Source organism: Columba livia, chromosome 7 (genome assembly GCF_036013475.1).
Source record: "Columba livia isolate bColLiv1 breed racing homer chromosome 7, bColLiv1.pat.W.v2, whole genome shotgun sequence".
In the NCBI taxonomy this organism is placed as follows: Eukaryota; Metazoa; Chordata; class Aves; order Columbiformes; family Columbidae; genus Columba; species Columba livia.
The window spans coordinates 3,100,654-3,126,589 of NC_088608.1; the positions used below are offsets into that span (position 1 = coordinate 3,100,654).

Here is a 25,936-nt window from a genome sequence, read left to right on the forward strand (position 1 = left end):
ATTCTTATGTTTGAGCTGGAAAATCTCAATGTAGACTATAATTAGATGAACCTGCCCTAGCAAGTGGGTTGGACTAGGTGATCTCCAGAGGTCACTTCCAACCCCAACCATTCTGTGATTTTGTGATAATTAATTTCATTCAGCTAATTTAGGTGTCTGCCTGTTTAGGTCTCCTCTCAATGAAGAGGCAATAACTGAGGTGATGGAGATGCTGCTGTATGGTGTCGATAGAACTACTGACAGTTTGTGGGATAGGTTGTATGACTGGAATATTAAAATTGATTGCTATTACTCATTTCATTAAAATAAAGGACAGGCATGGATGAAATGTGAAAGTTTCCAGTCTATGAGACAACATCTGTTTAAACTGAGTATTTTCATATTACCAGGTGACTTAGCTATTGAGTCTTAAAGGAAGCAGGTGAGGAACTCTATGAGCTGTTACGGCAATTTTTTAAGCTATCTTGGACACGGTGTTTCAAATGTTTTTCAGTAAAGCAAAGAACAAGGAAATCTGTCAGCAAGCACAGCAGCAGTTTGGGGCATTGCCCTGGCTCAGTGACACAGGGACCTTTGGGCTCCTGGGGACCTGCCCAGCTGCTTCACATGGGCCCTCACCAGAAGCTTAATGCAACCCCTGAATTACAAGAAGGGACTGTCACCCCGAGACAGTGACCTGTGGTAAGAGGGCTTCAGGGCTGCTCTTTTATTTCTGGTGCCTGCACTTCAAGGAGGAACATGAACTTGCTGACAAGGGTTCACAGGATGACTACAAATACGAAGAGTTGTGTTTGAAAACAAGCCTTGCCCTGTGAGGTTTAAGGAGGTCAGCCTCCAGTCGTTGATGGTTCAGAGGTGACCTGAGTGCTTTCTGAGCTGCTTTGGAATGGAAAAGATGCTGGCTGCTCTTTGGAGGTTTTGTTTATTTGTTTTTAACTTTGCAGACAGTGATACTTGGAAGTTGAAGTTAGGCCTCCTCAGCCTGGAATTAAGACTTGGCTTTCCTATGGAAAGGGTGGCTGAAGTGTGGGTCAAATCACTGGGCGGTGGTGGACTACCCTTTCCTTCACAATAACAAGAGCTTAGGTTTTACTTATATATATATATATATAGTGTATATATAGAGAGAGTGTATACATATATATATATGTTTAGTTCAGTTTCTACACAACACCTTAAGGCTGGTATTTGCAGAAAGCTTGTTGTACTTTTGTAAGTAGTCACGACTCTTTTCACATGCACAACGGGCACAGACTGAAGCACAGGAGGTTCCATCTGAATATAAGGAGAAACTTCTTTACTTTGAGGTGCTAGAGCCTGGCCCAGGCTGCCCAGAGAGGCTGTGGAGTCTCCTTCTCTGGAGACATTCAAACCACCTGGACATGATTCTCCGTGATCTGCTCTGGTGAACCTGTGTTAGCAGGTGGGTTGAACTGGATGATCTCCAGAGGTGCCCTCAGTCCCAATCAGTCTGTGAAACAGTGGAGAAATGCAGCAGCAACAGCTTGGAAAAAGGTACTGAACATTGTGCTAAGAGGCGCTGGAAGGGAAAGGTTTTAATGAGATATTTTTTTCCTAGAGATGACCTATTTGATGGTATCTCAGGGTTGCTGAGATGAGGTTGACCTTCCTGCAGCTGCTGGCAGGGGCAGAGAGGACAACCCAGGAGCCCACAGTTGTGCCTCTAATTCACTTCTGAGCCTTCCAAGGAAACTCAGCTGTCTGGATCATTCATGTGGGCTATCACAGCTCTGTCAGGTAGTTACCATCATTGCCATCCAAGGAGGAATTGCGTATGGTGTCTGGCAGGCCTTGCAAAGAGTTTATATTCTTTGTATTCTTTGAAACTCAAAAGGGAAAGGCAAATTTTCTAGGAAATCAGTTGCTTTTTAGATGTCACTGTATCATAAGTCAACTGCCTGACCTAGACTGATGTATAATCTTGTGACTGAGCAATGGGACACAGCAAACTCACGCTTAATGAAGCTTAACCCACCTCAGTCCTCAGTTTAATCTCAAAATATATTAAATCAGAACTTTTAGTGTAGCACCCACATGTGTTTTCTGGTAGGCTGTGACATCGCTTCCCAGTGAAGCATCTATACTTTATAGACCTGTATTTGCCGAATGGCCACCAGCTTAAAACTCCAAGTCAAAAGCAATTACAACGTATGTTCTGCACGGACAATATCTACTTTGCCTTGAAGCACGTTGTATGAAGATAGCAAAGGAGAGAAATGTGGGGATGGGGCATAGAACAGGCAAGGCACAATTATAAGAAAAATCCAAATATTCTTACAAATAAAGTCCTTCATATGGCTGTGTTTATGGTTATTTTTATTTATAATGTAATTTCATAGGATCCATGCCAATAATATTAATACAAGTTCAGGATCCTTCCTGCCACTGCAGTGCCTTTTTCCTCCAACACCTGTATGAGCACATGTATTCCTCTGGCCGTACTCCATGTCTATGTGTTATTATTACTCCTAGTGTTTGGTTTTATTATTATTAATTATTTTAGAGTACTTACATGGGGTTATTCCAAAGTTTTATCTAGCTCAGCATCTTCTCCAGACAGAAGATGATGCCAAGGGAGGAATGTAAGGCAACTGTATGTGATACTGTTTTGTGCCTATTTTTAAAATCTAAGGGGAAAAATAAGTCTTCTACTACTTAAGATTAAAAAAGAAGCCTGGAGTGTCTTTCGAAAGCCAAGTTATGGAGCTTTAGAAATGAAGACTGCAAAAGAAAATAAATGAATGCAACTTTAATAATGGCATTGCTAATATCGGAGGAATGATAGAGCTACTGCATTTTCCATCCCTGACTGCTATTCTTTATTGGCATGTGTGCCTCGATTGTTCAAACTACACAATGTCTGAACATTGATGTCATATTTTTGTTATTGCAAAAAGCCTACATTTGACCTTTCTTTGTAACTGTGACACTAGTTGAATTCTGCTTTAGTTCATGGCAATTTGCTAAATCCTTTGAGAGTTCACTAGTTAATTATTGCCAAGTGAATTTTTAATTTGCTCCTATGATTACATTGGTGAATACAGTCATTAGTGGGAAATTTATTTTAGAAATTGGCACTAGAGGGAGCTAAGTAATTGTATCATTTATGTATCTGGGAAGGAAAAAAAAAGAACATTCATTAAAAACTTGCTTTTTTCTGAACCTGCTGATTTTACAAATATGGCAGCTATGCCTCAGCAAATTATAAGTGATAATGAATTAGTTAATTTTCCTTACCGAAAACTGCTATGCTAAGATTATTAAATTACTATATTTCTATTTAGTGAAACTAGCTACCAGTCAGTAAATCAGGATTTCTAGGACTCTTTTGGGAGGGGGAATTTTTTGTGACTATTATCCTTGTTTATCATTATTTTGGTCTTAACAGAATTAAAATGCTCAGTGCTACCTTCCCAAAGTAGGAGTTGGATCCCACATGCACTGCGGGATGGATGGACCTGTCGGATGCTGCAGCTCTGAGAGGAGCCGGAGGAGGTGCCTGCACTGCAGACCCCAAAGCCTTTCTGGGCTGTGCCAAAGCCATGTCTGGACACAGCGTGCTGTATTTTCCAGCCCAATGTCCACTTAGATCAGTGGAGCACCGTTTTTATTCAGTGGCGTCTCACTCAGGGTGTTTGAGAGGTGGTGGCTGAACCATCCCTGGAGACATCCCAGGCCAGGCTGGACGGGGCTCTGAGCAACCTGAGCTGGTGAAGATGTCCCTGCTCATGGCAGGGGGGGCACTGGGGGAGCTGGGAAGGTCCCTTCAACCCAAACTATTCTATGATCTTCATATCTCACAGGCCAGCATCATGCTGTACCCCGTCCCTGATGCGCACACCCATACCCACCGACCTGCCAGATGTACAGGTTCTGCTGTGGTTCAAAACATCCCATCATTATCCCCAAATTGCCCAGATGCTTGTGCATCTGAAGAAAATGTGACTTTTTAGCATGATATAAACCTCTTGGTTCCATGTGAAAAGTTTCTTCACTTTAAGGTTGTTACAGGAAGGCTCTGCAGTTTGCCTGTGGTCTCTGGATCATTGCTAAATGGATTTTCACTCCTAGTTTTCTATACATTTAAAGGAAAAAACCAAACACGTCTGTTTCTATGGTGAGGTGAAGGGTACAGGAAGGGAATTACTCATCTCTTCCTTTGAGGAACACACACCTACTCCTTCCTTTTCTCCTATGAAGCCTTCCTCAGCATGGCAACACTAAAGAAGCATGAAGGAATGGTTTAGGTGGTGGTTCCCAGATTGCTGACCTTTGTATTGGCTGTAAGTATGAAACCATCACAGGAATTGTCCCTCTCCAACTGCTGATGATTCTTTCGCTTAAAAAACAGGTCAGCTGTCAATGTACTACACCCAGTAAACAGAAAGTAATGCAGGCAGTTAATTGAAATAGATTAAAAAATCCTGAATCTAAGAGGTAGCAACTGGCCTGGGTTCTTTGATAAGGGTGAGCAACATCTGGCCTTATTGTGAAACATCATTAACAAAACATTTCTGAAACATAGCAGTTTTCTGATCCTCCAGCTCTTGTTTACACCAGGTGTTTTTCGTGTCTTCCTTTATTAATGCACTGAGAAGGCATCACCACCACTGCAACCACCTGGAAGTGATATTGGTTTCACCTGCTGAGCTCACCTGGTCCTACAGGGGAGGCGTTTGTGCTTTTGCTTTTAAAATAGCCACTTCACCCAGGGGGTTGCTTTTTCTTCTTTAAGGCATAGGATTAATGTGCTGTCTGGATGGATTTAATGATATGTCCTCTTTTATCTACTGGCAGAGGTAGGTAATGAAGGTAACATTGCTTTTCTTCTCTTTTCTCCTGGAAATATTTGTGTGTCCTACCCTGCAGTGCTGAATGGATGTTTGCCGTTCTTATTGTCCCTTATGCAATCTGAGTCCTTCTTGTGTTCTGTGAATAATTTTGCCAAAGTTTTTATTTATGTATTTGGTAGTCCATTTCACTGGCATAATACTTTCTTGATGTAGTTATCTGAAGTTGCTCAAGTGAGAACTCCCTTTGCAAGTCACTTTTCTAGTATAACCTCCTGTGAAATGCTGTGAAAAGTAAACACCATATCTCATGCTTTGGACACTAGATACATTTTTCAATGGTTTAAATTAATATAAGTAATAGTATCACCAAGCCAAAACACTTTTTTTCCCTTTTGTGTCATATGTGCTTATAGGCAATTGGGAAAATGATTTGAAGTTCTGTTGGTTTGGGTATGTTACTCTAGTGACTTTATTCATGCTTGGCTGGAACAAGACATCTCACCGTACGCTTCTTGGGTGTAAAGTATGGATTAGATTTAGCTGTCTGATATTATTGTACAATAATGGAAGCCCAGAACTAATACCAATTCTTTATATTCCTAATAAACTGGTTTATGTTAGTAAATATCAAGCTATTTTTGTCAGCTTTCTGGCTTTTCAAGCAAGTGCAAAAGTTGTGGATTTACAGTGGAGTACAATCTGTTTCAGGAAGGGCAGTGCTCAAGGCATCTGTACCATCTACAAGAGTTTATTTCTTAACTCCTTTGATTTAGCTTCATTTTGTAGCAGAAGTCTGCACTATAAAGGTCAGAGACTAGAGGCAATAGGAGTAGGGGAAAGAGTTTTATCCTTTCCAGTTTCTTTGTAGTATCAATGGGTCGGGGAACATTTTGTAGCTCTGTGTCCACTTTGTGCATTTCTTTCCAAATTTCATTTGGAAATTGTGGAATCTGCTAGTGACTATATATGTTATTTTTTTTTATTTATTTCCTGACATATCCATTAAACATGATAGACAAATATATGCGTTAGTAGAAAAATCAGCTTTATTTCCTGGTGTTAATTAGGAGCACAGGGAAGCTTGTACTCCCTTTACCCAGCAAGGGCTGAGCGTGTGCTTCATATTCCACACAACTGTTATGAATCACTCCAAAATCTGCTGGCCAACTTTCTGGCAACCTAGTGATGGGAAACCAGTAAATTAAAACTAACCTGGGTGGAAACTGGGAAGAAAATCATAGTAGCTGACTGTTCAGGGTGTTGGAGCCCACACAACTCTCTGCACATGTTGTCACCACCTGGGTGGTGGCATCAGGTGCTTGGAGACTCTTCCTGGAGGTTCCCTATCCTTGTAGGCTTTCAAAAGTCATTGGGTCTAGGTTCTGGGCATGGGGGATTTGAAAGATTTTATATGTTTGGGGTGCAGAAGGTAGGCAGCAAGAAGGAGCATGTGTGTGCCTATTCTTTAAAGGGGAAACTTAAGCAGCAAAAAAGGAAAGTATCTGGAATTTTGGCATGCTGATGGAATGTAGAGGGAAAATGAAATTCCTGTAGATTAGAAAAAAAAAAGTTGCTTTCATACTTTCATAAGAGATATGGATTTTATATCATTTCTGCCAGTACAGGGAAAGAAAAGGGTAATATCATAGGAGACAGGTTGAAGGAGGAAGAGGCAATAATGTTGTCGAGCCATTTTTCCTTTTACTTGCACTACTGCAACTAGTCAGACTGATCATTAATGCTACGTTATTGCCCTCTGTTCACATTTTTAGTTAGTGTCCTCAAAACAGGACAGATTGTTTTTTTTTTTATTGATCTAAAGCATGGGATCACAAAGCCTGATGCTGTTTCTGTACCTAACAAATTAACTATCACCATGTGTGTCCTATCATGCTTGGGAGGAGCATCCCTTAACTTTCACAATGTTATCTCTGAATTTTCCTACAAATCCTTCTTTAAAACAGTCCTTTTCCTACCTTTCTGAATTTTAATAAAGGTTAAGGCAATTGCATGTGTGGTCCTGATGGCTCAATATAGTTTACTGGCTCACATCCTGCTGTGCACATCCCACTCATGTATTTTGAAATAGGGAGAATATTTTATGTTGTATTTTGAAATAGGGAGTATATTTTGTGTTTTATTTCTATGACACCCAACCTGACAGAGCACTAGTCCTTGTGCAAAGCCTTGGGGGCCTTGATCAGACAAATTATTATCCATGAAATATGAAATGTATTCAAAGTAACTAAATAGCTCTGTCATTAACTATTACTATAACCACTATTTGAATGCATTGGTTGAATTCAGTGGTGCAGTTTTGTTTCTAGTAGTTGAAGTTGAATAGTTTCATTTCAGAAAAATAGATAAGGTGGTAGTGAAATAGCTGGTACGACTTATTAAAATATTGTGGTGGGTGAAGCATTTTATGATACAATAGGAATGTTGGTGTAATTAATAGGTTGGGAGTTGGGAAGCCAAGGTAAGTGTCAAGGGAAGCATATAATTGAAACGGTTTTTGAATCCAGTTGGCTATGGATAAATATGGAAAGAGAAAGAGAGGCAGTTAAATAACAGCAGAGCTTTCCTAAACTTCACTTGTGAGCTGAACTCAGTTTACTTGAGACAGGGCATTGATGGGGACACTTATGTTGAATCCCATGGTGTGCTCCTCTTTTCTGGGGTTCTGTCAGACTGAATTTCGTCAGCAATAAAAACGCTTAAAAGGTGACATGGAAAATGCGATGCTATTTTAGATTAACCTCCCCCTTTCCTGTAACATTGACTTGAATCATGAGTATCTGAACTGTTATTTCAACCTATTTGTAGGCACTGGCAAACTTTTTTTTCTACCCTGTATGCCCTGCTGATATTTTGAAGGGTATTTTTAGAGCTGTGAGGGCCACAAATATATATGATGGGGGTCTTTTTTAAATTCTTTTTCCCTTTTAGAGTAAGCTGAAGTTCTGGGGCACAAGATGGCAGCATAAGGAAAACTTGCTAACATCAGAAATAGCTGACTTGCCTAAACTACACAAATCTGAGAGTCCTGGTGAAGTTTTCAAAATGATTTGAGCAGATTTTAGAAGCTTTAATAAAATGTTTTACTAAGACAGCCTGTCGCTTGGTCATCTTAAAAAATCCCCTCCCTCTTTCAAAGCCTCAGTGAACTCAACTCTTATAAAAATTTGCTTTCTTTACTCAAACTTCTTTCTTAATAAATATCTTTTGCTGATTCCTCTTCCCTGCCCTCAGTTATTTATTTTCATCTGGAGTAAGATCAACAAGAGACTTAGACTTTATAAGGCACTTACCCCATAGCTTTTTTCGTTATAAATTGTCCTGTCTGTGCTCCTTTGGGAGGTGCTTGTCAGGGCACAGTGTGCCGTTTCAAACACAAAGCTGAATTACAGCAAATTAAACGCTTCCGTGCTGAATTTGGAGATGCTAGGCTGACTTTGTTTCACTAGAAATTGCACCTTTGCTAGAGCCTTTGCGTTTACTAGGGAAGGATTTGCATCTCTTTGGAACTCTAAATAAGAAGTATATTCAACACATTGTTGTGCTACCACAGTAGGTGTCTGAAAACCTTCACTTGAGACCTATACCTTCATGTCCCTTTGGTATATCTTTATGATTTGCATACTTCAGCGTAACTATGGTATTTGTTATTCTGTGCTCTGGAGAGTTTGTTGAAGTTTTATAGATCATATCACAGGATAACAAAACTCTTTAGTGTAAGCTCATGTGAAGCTCTGGTTCTGCATCTTTTCTCTTGGATTCCTAGCTATGATACAAAATATAGTACCTTACCTTTTGGTGCTTCCAATATCTGTCTGCCAACTTGTTAGGCTGCAGTTTGCACACAGAATATATTGTACAAATTAAAACCAACAAAAAAAAAACTCCAAACAAACAAGGTGATCCATATTCACATTTAATTATACAAATACCCATATATTTCTAATGCCATCTTCTGAAGATGGAAGCTGCCCCATGGCTTGAGATATTTCTGGACATAGTTGAATTCATGTTGCCTTCTAGTTCACTAAGAAAAATACGTTAAAGTAATTGTCTATGTAGTAGAGGAGAGCCTGAAAGAAGTCAGATCCAGTTATCTATATATTTTGCTATGAAAATTGAGATATTGTATATATTTTCCCACCTCTGTACAGATGCAGGAGGATTGCCCTATCATTTTGTTGCATTACTGGGGCTTTTATTTATTGTCTTTGCACAAACCAAAAGGATGCTGCTTTTTCTGTTTAGTAAATAAGTTTGGTAAAACATTTTTTGCCTCTCCCTATAATACTGCAACTCTTATGATGTTTGGTGTCTCTTAATTTCAGAGCTATCCAATGAAGATATGTATTCATTAACTAATGTAAAAGAGCAAGACTCCAACCAAAATCTGCATCCATAGTTTGTGTATATCACACTTAACTGCGATCGGGTGGTTGTCTTCTTGCAGCAACACTTGTCTCCTTCTCTCTTTTGGGTCACGTTTATGGACCCAGAGTTCTTCGTTCTCCTTGGCAGCTGCAGAATTAATCAGGAAAAACAATTTCCCGTGTGTCCTTTGCTTTGCTCCTTGCTGTACAAGGTCAGGAGCACATCACAAACCCAGATATAACTTCAGAGGAGAACGGAGGCATCTTGTTCTTTGCGCAGCAGGTCCCTGTGGTCCCCTTCTCACCTGCCACTTTGACCCATCAAAATGAGAACCTGGCACTGTTGTGTAGATGTAATTTATAATACTATGGGTATCTGCGCTACCTGGATTTAGTTGGGTATCGGCAGCACGGCCAGTGAGAGAGCTGTAAGAGTGAGAAGGTACATGGATCAGAGATGAGACTACACAGTTATCTGTGTTAATTTGTATTTACACTTCATGTACTACTAGTTTTTTTATCTATAGAAGTTGCCAAAAAACAAGTGTGTGTGTCTGTGTGTGTATACATGTATATAAATGATACCCCTCTGGATGTAAAAGCTCCAAAACTCTTTTAAGCTGAGCTGTTGTGAGGACTTCACTGAAACCTGAACTAAGCTGACTACAGCGCAGAACTCAATGTGGTTAAGCTGATGTAAGGAATTAATTAATTTCCATGCTAAGCCACATTTCCCATGTTGAGGTACTGTGACATTTTGCTGTGTTTGGTACAGCTAGAGTTAGGCAGTACCTGAATTTCAGAGAGATCTGTTTTCATCTGAGTGATTTTTTCCAGCTAACTCAGCTGACCTGAGGGTTCCTGTCTTTAGCAAAACTGCACCAGACGTGTTTTTTAGATACATGTTCCTTTTAAGACCTATACAGCAAAAAGTAACTTTGGCCTACTGAGCCATGTCTTCAGCATGATGTCAAACACAGACACTGATTTTGTATGATGGAATTCTGACTTTTTAATTTTATTATGTAATTGTGTCACTCCTCACTTTCTTTCATACTAGCTAATACTATTTATTTTTGTGGTACACAGCAACAGTTTCTTAAATTCAAGTTGGACAATCATCAGAAGTTTAGAATCTTATTCAATAACAGACATAATCTACTAGAGAGGGTGGTTTGGACATGGCGTAGAAGACTTGTGCTGATTTATCAGTAGTTTTAAGAGTTACCCTCAAAATACTAGGAGAACGGACCATCTTTTGAAATATTTTTAACTCATTATAGTGTTATTACTCTCAGTTTCATTATTTCAGGAACTGTACCTTCATCACAAATCCTTTAAATATAAACAAGGGAAGGATATATAAGTTAAATACTTTCTTAATCAAGCCTTTTTTTAATGTTGAATAGATTTTTGGGTGGTTTGGTAGCTCTTTTAGCTGATAGAGAAGAATTTGTATCTTTGTGCAAATGAAAAGAGCTGCTGCCAACAATGAATTGCAGCTGAACTAAAGTTGGGGAAAACCCCATCCCTTTGCCTTTGGTTTATTCCTGTCCACTGCCAGAGGGGGTTATGCCTCTCTGTACCTTCTCTGATTTTCATGGCGAATGAAGCATTCTGCAATATGTGAGCTGGGCCTGGCAATATATTGTCATCTTTTTGATGAAGAATCATACCCCGCAACACTGTAGAAATTACAAATATTAGCAGGACATACTAAATGATGTACTGTGACCCTTTGCCAAATGAACTAAATCAGAGTATGTTTGGTATTAGTTTAATGAGCATTAGTCTTATTGGTACCTGAGGCTGCATCCACATCTTTGGTATTGTCAGATGAATTTGGGTTTCTCTGGATCTTCAGGTGAGGAGACAATGCTGTTGTTTCTTTAGGGGTTCCCTGTTAGAGGAGTTAATTAATAGAGGTAAAAATACCTCCTTCTATTCCCAGCTCTGCTGAATGGAGGCTTAGTAAAACCCTTCTGGGTCTCTGGAGACCAAATTCCTGAGTCTTGGTTAGTGTAAATAATGACTTCAGTGCAGCTAGAACGGTGCTTACGCATTTCATCAGACAGCTTCTTCTATTATCATTTTGGTGTATCCAGCATATATGGGCACCATGACTAGAGTGATCGTAGGTAGCAATTTCCTCCTGTGCATGTGTGTTCATAGTGTGGTCATAGTTCAACTTCACCCCAAGGTCTCCAACAGAACAGGTTGAAGATGCTCCTCAGTACAATACTCTGTTGGAAATGCACCATCCTTAGGAGAAATGCTTTTTTTGAAAATGGTAGAATAATAATCTCATCACGTAATCGGCAATACCTTTAACCAGGAAGTTAATCGTAATTTATCCTCAAGGTTCACAGAGAAATGCATTGTTAAAGACATACATGTTCTTACCAGCCTCTATTGTCTCTATTACTGCAGAGATTAACTCCAGATTTCATCTTAAAATTTGTATGTAGAATAAATTTAAAATTTGAACATTAGCTAGTCGATGGGTATATTTCAATTTAAAGCTGAAAATTGAAAGTCATTTCATTACAGTGACAAAATATACTGTCTGCTCACAAAATCTGCATAGCAAGTTCTCATTTCACATTGCAGTGAAAAGCACAGTGGGTTTTTTGTTATTTTCTTCTTTTTCCAAAGGGGAAAAAAAAAAGGCTCTTTTAGAATCTTTCCAGTTGATGCTCCATGTTGTGACATGTCATGTAAAACTGCATCTGCTATGTTGAAATAAGAACATAAGAGAGACACTTTGACATGACGAATCACAACACAACCGAACAGCGGGAACATGTAAAACGCAACACGGTTTCGTTGTCAGTAACCTCAGCCCTGATAGAGACGAGGTATTTAGCTGAGCTTCCAGCTTCACTGAATCTGTGTTTCTTTCCTAATGCATTTTCCTCGTCACGTCGGGCCCAATCCAGCCATTCTCATGCGCACAAACTCCTTGTAACTTGTAAATGTTGAAGCCAAAAGAAGTTTTGCCTGAGTGAAGACCTCAGGATTGGGCCCAGGAGTTTTCACCGCCTGTGAAGTATAAAATAGACTCAGATTAAGCTAGCAGACTTGTTATTTGACAGTTTATAAAATATTTTAGTATCTTTTTGGCAGTAGCAGTTTGAATGTTGGCAAATGTACACATTGCTTGCAGTTACAAAACCTTGTAATGAGTATTTTCCACTGTAATAGCAGTGAGTTGAAATTTGGATAAACCACTTAGACTTGTGAACTCTGACATGCATGGTAACTATGTCTTTGCAAAAGAATTTTGTCAAGTATTGGAGCTCCAACTAATAGCACATCCATCTTTCCGCACACTATAAATCTTAAGAAAATTTCTATTACTCTGCAATTTGTCTGGCTTATGCTATTTATTAGCCATTTTATTCTGCTGCTTTAAGAAGTAATGTGATGTTCATTTTATTGCTGGTTCAATAAATTGTTAATTATAATGCAGTGATTGCTGCTGACGTGATTTAAAAGCCACATTAGCACTATAGCATTAAGTTTTAACTATTTTACCCTTCAATTCCCTGTTTATACAACAGTAAAAGGAAAATAGCCTTAGACTAATTTAAAAAATGAAGGTACTTGTATCTATTGATCACATGATGTACTAGAAACTTGTTGTTTTTTTTTAAAAAAGGTTACATTCAGGTCTAAAAGAGAAAGAAAGTGCATCAACTAAGCATGGTCTTACTGTTCAGCAAAAAGTGTTCTTAAAGCAAGATTAACCCCAAAGTTAAATTAACAGAATTACTTAGTTAAATTAGGACAATTGGTATAATATATTAAAGGAACAAAATACCCAGATAAATCATAATAATTTTATAGTTATGCATGGCTTCTGGTGCCCATCTTATATAATAACAGAGTGTAAGGGAGGCTGAGATTGGAAAGCATGCCTATTTTCTCCAAGAATATTGTAAATGAGATCGGAAGAAATCTCCATTTTGCTGATTTAAAGTCAAATCTAATGGCTACAGGTATAATGATGTATCCTTGGCTGAGCATGTAGAGGCACCAGAACTGGCTCTGTACCACAAACTACACCCAAGTATTGTGTAGGATGGACACAGCCATGGAAATACTAAACCTGGAGTGAACAGAGACACTTACTGCCTGTTGGAAATATGTATTGGTGCTGTTGCAGTACCCCTAGATAGACTTCCCTGACAGATTTTATATGTTTGTCAAAGGAAGGGGGAGAGGAATAAAAGGGTTGCCAGTATGCCCGTTCATAACTTCCTCAAAATATCTACCTTTCTTAGTTAAATTATGCAATGTTTTTTTCTTAGTTAAGTGTATCACACTCATAGAAAAATAGGGGAAAAAATAGAACAAGAATGGAAACTGGTAGAGAAACTTGTTAAATTTTTACATGCTCACGTTTTACTAGGTATAAAAATATGCATAACTAGAATTAATGGATCTGAGTATTCCTGTAAAGTCCTTGTGCTTTTGCACCTCCACAGACATACCACCTCCAAAACTAATGGGCAGCTCTCCAACAGTGGAAGCTAGAAGTCATTAATTCAAAAAAGCCATTTAAATACATAGAGAAGTGTAATTTTTAGCTGCTCATTCCCACATGAATTCATTGAGCCATTCCTTCCCACAGGGATGCTCGCCATCACGTGCTGTCAGATGGTCAGACTTTCAGTCTACAGCTTCTCTGGGGGAGTTAAAGCATCGTGTGATCCTTGGTACTCAGATGAGTGAGGACAAGTTTAATATGTAATTAATAATACAAGGAAGAAAGAAACAGGAAGATGCGGTTATGAAAAGCTGCCTGGTCTGTTCCCAGCTCATCCCTCCTCTGGTTCTTATTGTGAGCTGCCATGATCTGGTGTTAGACAAACAAACAAAATCTTGACAGAAAAGGCTTTCCTTAATACTTTGAGATTTGTTGTAAGAAATTAAGCACCTAGATCTTTTAGAGAGTCCTAAGAGAGAAAAATCTTTTCTTCAGATGTCTAATTACATTTTAAAATCTGCCTAGAAGAGACCTTCCTATCCTTGACTAAGCTAGAAACAGTTATTACCTTTTTTTCAAAGGTGTGCTCCTTTGGAGCTGAAAGTGGTTTCATTGTAAGAAAAGAGCTTTGAATGACCTTCTTGAAGGAAGGGTGTTTCCCCAAGAGGAAATAGTTTCTGCCAGGATGGTGTATTTCAAACAAAACAAACCCAGTGAAAAATGGAGGAAAAAGGAAAAAACAAACAAACAAACAAACAAAACCCCCGCAACCAACACCCACTCCACACTTGAATTTTAATAAATCCAAACTTTAATCATCCCTCATTTGATTTGTATATAAGACACTGAGCTGCTTTGAAATAAGGATAAGTCTTGGCACAGGTCCTTGTAAAAATTATGGATCTAAGGAAAAGTTTGACAGCCATCTAGCTCCAAGATTTCAGGCTTTGGGAGCAAAGATCTGAGCTAAAGGGACTGGTAAAGCTTAGTGAGCTGTCATGACATACTTAAACTCCTACACTGGACTTAGTACTGCATGATATTTCAATACAAGGAATTAGGACATAAAAAATTAGTGTAGCCCATATTAAATAGATTTAAAACTAGTAAACTAATTGCAAAAAGTAATTGGGATGTTTTCAGCAGCATCTCAAAGGGATCTAGTCATGGCCTAATGCATTTCTACAATACGAGTAATGGTCTGGAAAAAAAAAAATCCTTTCCTCTTAGAGTTTGCAGATCACACAAGAGTTAGAAGAGAGATAAATAAATAATATATAATTGTCTCAGAAGAGCAAGCCTTGTTATGATGTAGAGCTTCAAAACTGACTTTGTGCTCCACCAAGAAACACTGAGGAATGAGTGGGGAAGGTGGTAGTGCTGCAAAACTGAGACAAAATCAAGTTCTGAGGCTTTCTTATGGAGCAAGAATTTAACCATTTCAATTTTGCAGGGTGGTGAGAGGCTCTGGCCTAGGGCAGCAGCATGATCACCACTCCGGAGCTTTGCTTTGGGGATGTTTGGGGACTTGGTGCCAATACCAAGCTGGTCCGGGTCCTCAGCGTCCCCTCATCTGGCTGAAGAGCTGGGCATCCTGGTGTCCTGCCATGTGGGTTTTAATGCTTCGAATTGTGTTGTGTTCAGCCTTGATTAAAACCTACACATTTGCGAAGGCTCTTTTGAATTTGGTTTAAGAATTCAGATCAATTTTAGCTTGAGGAGACTGAGGGGTGACCTCATTGATGTTTACAGATATATAAAGTGTGAGTGTCAGGAGGTTGGAGCCAGGCTCTTCTCAGTGACAACCAGTGGCAGGACAAGGGGTAATGGGTGCAAACTGGAACACAAAAGGTTCCACTTAAATTTGAGAAGAAACTTCTTCTCAGTGAGGGTGGCAGAGCCTGGCCCAGGCTGCCCAGGGAGGTTGTGGAGTCTCCTTCTGTGCAGACATTCCAACCCGCCTGGACACCTTCCTGTGTAACCTCATCTGGGTGTTCCTGCTCTGTGGAGGGATTGCACTGGATGAGCTTTCCAGGGCCCTTCCAGTCCTTGACATTCTGTGTTTCTACCAGAATCAAATGAGATTGTGGGGTGGGAGGCAGTGCAGCAAGTATGAGGCCTACAGTGAATGTGAACTCCCAGCCTGGAATTAGTCCTCACACCAATTAATTTATACCGTGTTACACAAGCGAGTAGCTGAGATATAGCACAGCACTCATGCCATCGCTGCTGTAAAACTTTTGACTCTGGTGGTCGGCCTTTTGCAAGGCGGTGGTCATGTCTGCAGAGTGCCAGAAAGAGCTGCTAACAGGGAATTCATTAAACTTCATGGACAGCAGGAGAGATCTGCTACAAGCATCAAGACTAAAGGAAGACCTAAAGACTAAAGCACACCTAAGACCTAAAGGATAAATATGTTCTATGTTATTTACCCAAAATAAATGTGATAAGGCAGGCCTAAAGTCATGAAACTCCAGGAACGTGTGACTTCGTCATCTGCACAAATAGTGTTGCCCAACAAAGAAGGCAGAGCAGCCCATAACAGAGGATACAAAAGAAATAGTTAAAAAGGTAGGTTGAAAAGTAACCACACAAGAGTACTGAGAACATCAGTTTCTTGTGTGTAGGGAACTCTACCAGGAGAATAAGGAGAGTGGGGCGTGACTTGATATAACCGGCATGATGTGTCTGCCTTAGCTTCTGAAACGTGTTCAAGCTGTGACTTTGGAAATGACGATTTACTGTTGGCTCTACATAGTGTGCATGAAGTTATCCACAAAGCCATAAGAGAAATAAGAAACTTCTAATGAACTGTGAAACCAGATGCTTTATGCTGGAGATTCACATTCTGCAGTCTGCATATTATTATTTTGTTTTGGGGAATGCTGCAATGCGCTCGGTAATTTCAAATATAGATGCAGGCGCAGTTTGTACCCCGAAGAGTTTATGCTGAGAGGAATATTTCTATTTGTGGTTGGAGGGTGAGGTGGGTATATGTTCAACAGTAACAGACTTATGAAAAATAAATGCATTTTTTCAAACTGGAGCAGTGGTTTACTTCATAGATGCCTCACATTGAATATTTTTGCATACTAGTGGTCACCCCCATCTACTGGAAAGGTTGTGAGTCTACAGGTGCTAAAAGGGATTTGTGCACACACAGGGTTCTGATGGGAGCTATAAGAAAATGACTGGATGCTAACCCAGATATTCTGAAAACTAGCTAGGCTGGTCTGAAATCAGGGTGTTTTACTTCCCAGAAATGTTTAGTACAAATAACATGGTGATATGATTCGGCTGAAGTTGTTATTATTAAAGGTTGAAGTAAAGCAGTAACCATAGCCAATGTTGTAATAAGTTCTGTATGTACATATGAAGTAAATTTTGCTCCTGAGAAACATTTTGATCCTTAAAAGTTTTGAGCAAAAGAAGGAGAATGTAACAATGTTTGTCTTCAGTATATATATAGTTGAAGCAGTGTTGTGCCATAACTGAAATTTCTTGGGGGTTCTCAGAATCAAATATGAGCCCATCACACACTTAAAATAGTATAACAAATAAGGAAAAACAATTTTATGCTGAATTTATTGATGAGCTGGCAGAACAGTGAAAACCTGAAGTTGAGATAAATTGTGACCTATAAAAGGAGCTACATGTATTGAGTTATCTACACGGAGCAGAAAAAGTGAAATACGGAAATCTGTTCTGATTAATAAGACAAAGGGAAATGGTGCAAAACAGATATATGGCATTCCATTTTGCCTTATGATTATGTACGATGTCATTACAAAACACTGGGATTTTTATATTAGGTGACTGAAGATCAAATTATCAGCTTAAGTTTTTCTATACTTCAGCTCAAGCTATATAATTTGAAATACCATGGGTAGTGGGCTCCAACAAGCAGTTCCTGAAGAAAATGCTGCAATTGGGAGCAGCAGTAGAGAGAGGAATTTAAAAAGCAAACACTGAGGCATTTTTCTGATTTATCCATCAGATTTTGATGTTTTTTTTTTTTTTTTTGATAGTCACTTCTGATGTGTAACTTCTATTGTGGACCACGTTACAAAAATTAAGAGAAATACATTGCTTGAATTTATTGTATTCCAACAGCGCTTGCAGTCACAAGTAGTTTGTGGAAGGATGAGGCGGGTACAATGAAGGAGACAGATTATCTTGTATATAGAAATAAGAGAAGAAGTTTAACTGTAATGGCCTGTATAGCCAAAAGCTAACTTTTAAAAAGTTAATATAATATTTACATAGGCAGAAAAAAATGAGGAAGGCAACAATGCTCAGCACTGACTGCAAAATAGAATGTGATAGGCAAGCAGAAAATAATCTGGAAGTGAGACAGGCTTTGAAAAGCCTGGAAAGGAAGGATGGAGAGCTCAATGTGAAGTAGTTCCAGCTGAAGGTCTGCGTGGCTGAGACTGCATCGGTCAAGTGCCAGTGATTTCACTTGATGCCAACACTTTGGGTGGATTGGAGGAACACAGACTGAGAATTCACACAGGCGAGAGGGACAAGGTTAAAGAAATGATGATAGGAAGTTTTGAAAGCTCCAGGACTATTTTTGATTTTGCTGCAGCAGGAATATTTGCTCTCTTTGCTGTAGTTGAGCACTGGGCACTTCTATTTCTGGAAATGCCCCAAGAAGGTCATTCAAACTATTTCAAAACTGAGGACAATTTTCTGGGCAGTTTTCAGTTTGCGTTGCAGTTTCACTTGTCTCGTACTTCTGAGACTTGTTTAGACATCTCTGAAGAAAAGCAATAGATCTTGTAGATAAATTCATGTGTAATCTTTATGTAAATTAATAGTTGTTTGTCCTTTGACCAAAACTAATTAATCTACATCTTTGCATCTTCATTTTAGTCTTTGGTTTAAATTAAGACAGGGAGAATGTGGGAATGTTCCTTAGCAAGATTCTTTTTCTTTCCCCAGCATCATGTGAAAACTCAGGGGAGTGAATGTCTGCTCTTCAGGCATTGAGATGTCTGATGCCAGTTTGATTTTGTATTTTAGTGCTTTTAGCATGTCTCAGTACTCATCCGTTCAACTTTTATCCAGTTTTTAATTTGTCTTTTATCACAGAATCCCAGAATGTCAGGGATTGGAAGGGCCCTGGAAAGCTCATCCAGTGCAATCCCCCCATGGAGCAGGAACACCCAGATGAGGTTACACAGGAAGGTGTCCAGGCGGGTTGGAATGTCTGCACAGAAGGAGACTCCACAACCTCCCTGGGCAGCCTGGGCCAGGCTCTGGCACATTCACTGAGAAGAAGTTTCTTCTCATATGTAAGTGGAACCTCCTGTGTTCCAGTTTGCACCCATTGCCCCTTGTCCTACCATTGGTTGTCACCAAGAAGAGCCTGGCTTCATGCTCCTGACACTCACCCTTTATATATCTGTAAACATTAATGCAGTCACCCCTCAGTGTCCTCTTGTCCAGCTCCAGAGCCCCAGCTCCCTCAGCCTTTCCTCACACGGGAGATGCTCCACTCCCTTCAGCATCTTGGTGGCTGCGCTGGACTCTCTCCAGCAGTTCCCTGTCCTGCTGGAACTGAGGGGCCACAACTGGACACAATATTCCAGGTGTGGTCTCCCCAGGGCAGAGCAGAGGGGCAGGAGAACCTCTCTGACCTACTGACCACCCCCTTCTAACCCACCCCAGGTACCATTGGCCTTCCTGGCCACAAGGGCCCAGTGCTGGCTCATGGTCACCCTGCTGTCCCCAGGACCCCCAGGTCCCTTTCCCCTACACTGCTTATGTATCACATAGAAAAATTATTTTAAAGTGTGTGCTATTAGCTAAATGAAATAAATGCACAAAAAGAAACCATTATTTTGCTTTACTGAAGACTGTTTTAAAATACTTAGTGAATTCTTAGATGCCTAAAGTTTCAGATAACAATACAAAAAATCGGAATACTGAATGTGTTTCACTTACAGGTTGAGTAAGAATACAGAAATATTCACACTTCAGTAATATTAAAAACAAGGTATGAATTCACAATCCAAGTAGAGAGGGAAGAGCACAGATATAATAGGAAATAGAGCTGGGAGGCAGGATCAACTCTACCTAAATTGTTCATGACAGATACTTGTCTAACTTGCTCTTTAAATCTGCGGTGATGGAGTTTCCACTATCTCTATAGGCTCTTTTTCCTAATGTCGATTCAAAACCTCCTTCTCAGCAGTTCTAGCCTGTTACTTGTTATTCTTTTTGAAGTGGACACAAAGAACAATTTATTTGTAGCTATCAACCATCTATGTACAAACTTATCACTGCTTATTCTTCCCTTCAGGTTAGATCATCTCAATATTATCATTTTTATTGTGTAAAAATGTATTTTCCAGGCCAATTAGGTTTTGTTTCTTATCTCAAGAGTCAAAGCATCTGAAAAATTACTGGATGAAAAAATGAAATAAAAACAGGCAGTGCTTGAGCCAGGTAAATATTCAAACCACAAGCAATCAAATGTAATAATTAGAAGTGAGCGCTGATATTTAGAGTTTGTTTCTGTGGGTGTGTGTTTTAATCTTTATTAGCCTTTGCCCTGATGATGTAAAGTCCAACATCATACCCCAATCTGGCCTTTCGCTATGTGGGATGAGAATGGGCTATTTAGAAATTGAAGATAGTCTTTTATCCATAAGCTTACTGATTCTGTCAACAAACTGAATGTTTAATCAGATGACATTTGAAACATCTCTGAAAGCATTAAAACAAAATATTTTAAACTTGTTTTGTAGAATGCAAAAGGGCTTCATAGCAGAGCTGGACGAGTAGTGGATACTTGTCGTCTGTCTTTTGTTTTCCACTCTCCCTCCATTTTATACAGGAAACAATCACTAGTGGCTGAGATCCATGTCCTAAAGGCAATGGAGGCTCGTCATTTTAGGATTTGACAACTTTGTTTTAAAAAGAAAGCAGAGAAGTTCATGGCAGAAAATGTCTTTTACACTTTCATGTATATGACAGACCATGAACTTGAAAAGAAACCTTGACAAATTTTTGCACGCTTAAGGAAAAATAATGATAGAATATTATTTTACATGTATTAATTGCAGTGGTGCTTTGAAAAGTATTATCTGAGACAGAAGAAATCCCAGGAAAATCAATTTGTGAGGGAGAGGAAAAAAAAGATCTAATTGTGTATGTTTCCAGTGCTAGAGAGAAAATAAGGTCCTCTCAGTTTTGTGTTTATATAACACACACACATTTAAGTTATCAGACAAGCACTTAGATGTTGACATGACCTTTGAGATGTTTGCTAAATGTTTGCTTTTAAAATAGGGGGTTGTTTGGCTTTTTTAAAGTTTTCTGTTTCATTCACTAGCTGGTTTTGGCCATTTTTTTTCTATTTAGTTTAGGTTTTGCTGCTTTTATTGAATCTAACAGTTTTGTCACTGCCTCTTGTACTGAAAGAGTGAGCATGTAAGACTGATAGCGTTCCGTTTTAGCAATTGCTGAGCCCTTACCCAAAACGCTTGTAAGAAACTGGAAAGGTTATTCTATTCCATTTTGCACACTCCAGCCTCCTGTCTGTCAAGCGATGTGCTGTTTGAGCAAGGAAACCCAGCTTTTGGGACACAAAGGCCCCGCAGCAGGCTCTGGGGCTGGCGGAGGGTTTGACATCCCGACCACGGGCAAACTCATGTCCTGATGCAAGAGGATGGTCTCCCCTCTCCACAGTCAAAACAGCTTAAAACCGTATCCTCAAAAATCTGTTTACTCATCACTTTAGTCTTTCTTGAGCATGGCTAAATAAAAAATAGATTATCCCCCTGGACAGGATTTGCCTTATCTGACTTCTGGTGTTTGCAAGGCAGACGCCTACAGCAGAACTAATCACCCGACTGCCCTCCTATTTGGGGGGAAAACGGGCACTCCCCGAGCACAATGTTTTTGCTGAGATTTCCTCTTCTACTCCCAGCTACTGTTGCAACGTGCAGAGATAAGCTTGACGTTCTGCTTACTTGTTTTAAAGCAGATTTTTAGATGGGTGCTGACCTGGGCTGGTTCAGGTTGGATCTTGGGAGCAATTTATTCTCCAAAAGGCTGTGGGGCATTGGAACAGGCTGCCCAGGGCAGTGCTGGAGTCACCATCCCTGGAGGGTTGCACAGATGGAGATGAGGTTCTCAGGACATGGGGCAGTGCCAGGGGTGGGTTACGGTTGGACTCAATGATCTTGAGGGTCTTTTCCAACCAAAATGATTCTGTGATTCTCTCTGACTTGATCAATGCGTGAACTTGAATGTTTTTGCTGCATGTATAGGCAGAATAAATATTTGGAATGACATTGTTTTGATCTAGGGGCCAAAAATGCATGTTTGGAGTTTTCCCATTAAAATATATGTATATGAAATGCATCATGGCTGCAGCCAGACCCGCCTTTCTGTATTATTCTCACCCCTGAGTGACAGAGGCCTCTGGTTTTGTGAGTCTGTGCACCCTGTGGCTCATAGTTTTCTTGTGGTCATATGGTGATAATATCCCCAAGTGTTATATCCAACCTGCCACTTATTAAATGTTGCTGGAGCATTGAATAACTTAGGATAAAGCCCTTTTCTAGGTGGTTTCTTCACTGAACAGTTCTGGTTGGGATAAAGTCTGTTTGGAGCTTATCACCTGCCTTAAGTTGGTTTCTGGGGTGCTCCAGTGTATCAGTTGTAGGTAAAATAGATAATAGGGTGCAAAAAGTGCTTTGCTGGAGGAGGAGGAGCAATCATAAGAGCAACCATAAACCCAGAATGGAAGGAAATGAACTATCCTCTCGCAAGGCAAAAACTTCTTGGACACTGTATGGTCCTATTCTGCTCTTCAGGATGGTATTGCAGGTAGTCAATGGGATTAATCCCTTTGCTGGTGCACATCCTCTTATTTCAGTGTGGTCACTCTCAGGAAAGTCAGGTTTGTCTGTTTATTCCCAGTAAACAAAAACATTTTGTTATTGTTGTTAAAATACGCAGTTACTTCAGGTGGGTGGGGAAAATGGAGCCAAAACATTAGAGGCAGGAATGCCTGTGTAAAGCTTGTCGAAGTGTCAGTGACCCTCAAAGGTTTGTTTGTCATAAACGGCCTTGTTAATACACATCATCACCAGCACTTAGACCTGCATTTGCTTTAATGCTTTGTTCTAAGCCGTAGTGCAGCTATAACAACATCAGGCTATAAATACTTTATAAGACATCTATTGTCATCTATTTATCATTTATAAACAGGCAGCAAAAGCATTATAAAACATTAATTATGCATTTGTAGGTAGCGTTTTGTCACTAGAGCCACGCATTTGGGATGCAGAGTTCATCTCGGATTCACTGGCAGGTAACCGACGTGTTGCAGAGGGACTGGAGCATGGACGAAAAGATCAAGTCCAACTTCAGTTCATCTTAAAACATGCAGACAGCAGGAAAGGTCTGTGCGGGGTTTGAGATGAAAGATTTAAGGGTTTTTTTAGCAGATGCACACGAGGGCTGTTGTGGATCAGTCCTGCTTGGTGCAGGACTTTGCTCCGGCTGCGCGTGGGGCACCGCGGGCACAGAAACGCACCCAGGAACCAAAATTCAGATGCTGTTTGGTCAGCAGGAACAAGTAGCATTTGACTGCTCTTTCTTATTTGCGCTGCAGCTGTTTCTTATTGCCAAAGCATTCCTCTTCTCTAGAGGAAAAATCCCCACTATTATAATTTTTTCATTACAGCTTAAACATTTTTGGTTTTAAAAGGAAAAAAAAGAAGATAATTTGCTTGATCTGATTTCTGATGCATTTTGTTCAGTGTTCTGTAGCCACATTTTTCTGTAGGAAATTTGATACATTACTTTAAGTTAACTACATACAAGAGAATACTAAATAAATTCACTTTATGTGATTCCCTAATTAGTTTTCAGTCATGTAATTCTCTTCAATATAGAGTTGAGAAATCCCCAAGTCTACCTTGATGTAGTTAGTGTCACATACAGTGATCATGTGAAATTGAATTTGAATTTACTACTAATATTTAAACACGAAAGCTGACTTGAACCATATTTCCCCCTTGGATATAGATGTCACTGCTCTCTGTAATGAGTAGCATTATGTTGAATACTTAAGCCAAGAACAACCAAGTTACAGGAAAAGGACATTAATCTTAGAACTGTTGAATTTCTTGCTTTAGACAATAGTGTGTCTTAGCATTACCACTTTAATTACTCGAGACAAGTATTTTGCAATACCTATTGCTTGAGTATATTTTGTAAAGATGTGGTAGAAATATAAATATCACCAGGATCTCTTGGATAACTGGGTATGCACAAAATTACATTACTTGTTGTCTATAACCTTCAGCTGTCAAATGCACAAAGCCGAACAAGTTTCTGTACGGATCTCCCTGACTTTGCCCTGAGATCTGGGGGTGTATGTGGGGCTTGTGCATATGTGCCTGGCCCATATTTGGGGGGAGAGGGTGATGCTGAGTGCCTTTACCTGTAGGGTTTGGGGCTGCACTGCTGCCGTGTCTCTTGCAACCCTCCCTCGTGACTTAAATAATCACAAAGGTTCCAATCTAAAGCTCAGCATTGCCTCTGGTTTTCTGGAACATGTGGGGAAACTGAAGCTTTAGGGAGTCCCTCAGGAACCATTTGCAAAGACCCTGGTTAAATCAATCAACTTCTGGAGTTTTTCCTGCAGCCTCCAAGGTGCTGTAGTTGTAGAGATGGGACAGGTATTGCTGCACTTAGCACTTGTTGCCTAATTTATGTTGCTTCTTGAATAAACCCTGAGTTGGGCATGAATACCTGGATGACTTTAAAGTGCATTGCAGTACAGACTCTCTCAGCTCTGTCAGCACTTGGTGTTTGCTGAGCACTTGTACAGAATGATACAGAAAGAATAAAAGATGGGGCAGAAGAAATCAAAACTTTGAAGCTCCACTGCTGAGACTTTCTAAAAATGTTTAAGAAAAGCAGATGATTTGAGTGCTTCACGCTGTACGTGAAAAGGATGATTGCTACCAAAAGACTTATACAAAATGAAACCCAAGCCAGTTGCCATGGGTGCAATAACACGTGTAACAGGGCAAAAACCTGTTGGCCTCCAGGACCACCACAAGCAGGGGAAGGGGCTGGAGCTCCTCCTGGTGCAGGGTCAGTCCCAAGGGCAGACCAGAGCTGCAAGAGGCAAACCACCCCGTGCTTTGTGCTGCCCAGAATGGTTCCTTTTCACTTCAGCAGAGGATAAATTAAGGAACCGGACAGGCTGATTGCTGTAGGGATCTTTTTTCCCTACAGTGATCAAATAGCAACAAGGCAAAGACACAGAGAAAATCTCCAAAGAACTATAGAATGAGGTAGAAAACTTTTGACTCTGCACACAAAGGTAGAGTCAGGAGGCAGATCCATTTTTTTCTGCCTTCAAAAAAATAGAGCATGCATTTATAGATATAAAATATCCAAGGTATTCCACTGTGTGTACAAGATATTTTGATCTTCATGGTAAATGTGTAGGTGACCTTATTTCTTTTTCCCATATGTGGTTGTAAAACTGATGGTTCTCTTCTCTAAATCTCCAGCAACAGGCTGGTGCTGTTTGCTTCAACTCCTTGTTTAGTAACTGTACTTATAGAATCCCAGAATGGTTTGTGTTGGAAGAGAGATCATCTGTTGAAGAACATATAGACTTCTCTGTGGTTTACCACCCATTTATTTGTCCTTTCCAGAAGCCTGTCCAGATGCCTTTATATATATATATATATATATATATATATATATACATATATATATATATATATATATATATACATATATATATATATTTTTTTTTTAAATGGGTTGTGATAGATTTGTTTCTAAATGCATGGGATTTGCTTTGCTGCTTAAAGACTTTAAAGATGATGTTTACAAAGTAATTTACTGAACCTGCTTAAGATGAATAGCATGGTCCCTTTGCACAACAAATCATTAACAAGTGAAAAAAAGCAACTGCTAAACAAGTGGATTGTGGCACATTCATGGAAACCGTCTTCTAAGTATTAATGTGGATTTTGTTGGGGTTTGTTGCAATGGCTGAAGTAATAACAGCTCTTTGGCTGATTTGTCTCATACTCTAAAGGAGTTTGGCTGAAATTAAGTGCCATAAGCAATTTATGTTTTCTAAAGAGAAGTGAACACTGACTGCAGAGAGTTGCATATTTCTGTATTAGGGGTGCGTGGCTTCATTCAAGTAAAACCCAAAAAGTTGGTTGGTGAAGTTGCTTTTC

General features: G+C 39.7%; 1 long non-coding RNA gene across 1 annotated transcript in view; it reads left to right on the plus strand.

Annotated features, from left to right (window-relative positions):
- The first annotated feature begins 4,604 nt into the window (after positions 1 to 4,604).
- The window catches only part of LOC135579969 (uncharacterized), a 69,049-nt gene continuing 47,717 nt past the window's right edge, over positions 4,605 to 25,936 (plus strand). The window contains exon 1 of the long non-coding RNA XR_010473905.1: positions 4,605 to 4,820. This is a non-coding gene — a long non-coding RNA (uncharacterized LOC135579969). The remainder of the gene's footprint in view (positions 4,821 to 25,936) is intronic.